The sequence below is a fragment of the Tripterygium wilfordii genome, chromosome 11, assembly GCF_013401445.1.
Source record: "Tripterygium wilfordii isolate XIE 37 chromosome 11, ASM1340144v1, whole genome shotgun sequence".
Lineage (NCBI taxonomy): Eukaryota > Viridiplantae > Streptophyta > Magnoliopsida > Celastrales > Celastraceae > Tripterygium > Tripterygium wilfordii.
The window spans coordinates 9583268-9585358 of NC_052242.1; positions in this window are offsets into that span (position 1 = coordinate 9583268).

Below are 2091 nucleotides of genomic sequence, written 5' to 3' on the forward strand. Positions count from 1 at the left end.
AAACCACATTTCCCTTCCCTTCCCTTCCCCTCAAATCTCTTAATCCAAACACACTCTAAACAAATTAGGACGCATATTCCTTTTGTGTAATTTCGTACACTAATGTAGAGAGTTGCATGAAAAATATATGTGTTTTTATAAATAATATACCCAATCTACTCTTTCATATAATTAAATATACAGCTTGAATTAGTATTGTACATACATGACAATCAAATCAATTTAAGTTTAGTCACTTGACACCATAGGAAAAAAAGAAGTATAGTCACCTTATAATTATGGCTATTTAAAGATAAATATTTTATTTGGTCACTCAAGTGAAAGTATCTTTAATAAAGAACATTGAACCTTAATTTTCCCTTCATCAAATAGTAATTAAAACTTAAGGCCTCAAGACCTGTAAAAGATGTGCTTGTTATTTAGGAATTAAGTAATAAACAATCAAGAAAAGAGACTTATTCCCGGAAACGGTTTAGCTTCCACCCACTTGGTAAAATCGTCTTTCGCGGTATTAAGTCGCTTCATGTTTTCTGGATCCCTTAGCAAGTGACCCACAAGGTCAAGACTGTTGGACCTATGATCCTACATGTTTAATTTTGATGATATTAAATCATTTGTAAATGATATTGAAACATTAAAGTAATATTTGATTTATGTGAATTGAATTTGAATGGATAGATCTTATTGATTAAGTGAGGCTTTTGCCTAATTCTATGTGAATTTGACATGTATACATGCTTGAATATATGTTGGAAATTCAGTTTTGCAAATGAACTAGAATGTACTAAGTTAAAGCATCAATTTTCCAAGTATCATATTTTAACCAACTTAGGTCCAAATGACTTGAAACTTAAATCACATGCACACGAGGGTCTAATATATGTTCTAGGACTATAATCATAAGAAATTAATTGCATCACATATATATTTGGTCATATGTTTAAATTCTGTCAAAACTAGGTTTTACCTAATTTTGTGTATATGTGTTCTTTGTGAACGTGGTGAACCAAATGAACTTCGATTTAAATGAAATTTTGTGTGCACCTTATTTTCATCACTATGAACATATTTGGATAATGAAAGTTCAAGAGAAAATGTCATTTACGCTGAGTTTGTAAAATGGTAATAAGGTTACACTTAGAATTTATCGGTTTTCACAATAAATGACCTACTTGCTTGGTTGAGTGACCAAACGATTTTCGATTGTTATGAAATTTCATATGGACATTCTAATATATAAAAAATGATTTATCATGCAGTAATTTAAATTTCTGGGTTATTTTTCAAATATAATTAACCTATGCGCTCTATATGAAGCTCTTTGAGCTTACATGTAATTGGGGAGTCCTACCTCCTATATCTTTGTAGGTTAATCACCATGAGGATGTTATATCACTCAGAATTCAGTTTGAGTCTGAGAGATTGAGACTAGCTAGGACGTAGAAGAGGGCAAAAACTGGGATGGGCCAAATGGGTCCGCCCTTGTGTACGAGTTATTTAACGTGATCGTGTTTTGAATGAGTTTCTTCTTATAATAGAAAAGCGTCGATTGAATTACACAGAGCTAACTAAGACATGCAGTTACCTCGATCATGGGACGATCACATGGGCTCGCTCTTCGTCCTGTTTATGAATTATGGGTGACATGTTCAAAATGTTGCTTTTAATACATACAGACATAACAAACAACCCATTAAATTTGTCAAATTTAGTCGGATGGTAAATGCACCAGATCTTGGATTCCATTTTTTTACCAAGCTGAGTTGAGTACTATAATTTATCTGTGGAAAAGAGTTTACTATTACGTACGATCCAACATCTCTCAGATGTTGAAATTTAGTACAAACTTCTTAACTAGTAACAACCAATCTTCATTGGTCTAAATTGGTATGGATTGGTTGCTGGATTTTAGAGAACAAGGCAGTGCAGATTTTGTCTTAAAATGGATAAATTGTTACTAGTGTGGAGGGAGCGGAGATTTGTTCCATCTGTGTGTAGGATACACAGCAACCTACATCTCCATAGCAAACATTGCAAAAAAAAACTTGTATCTCCACAATACATTGTATGTCTAAAATGTGAACAACTACT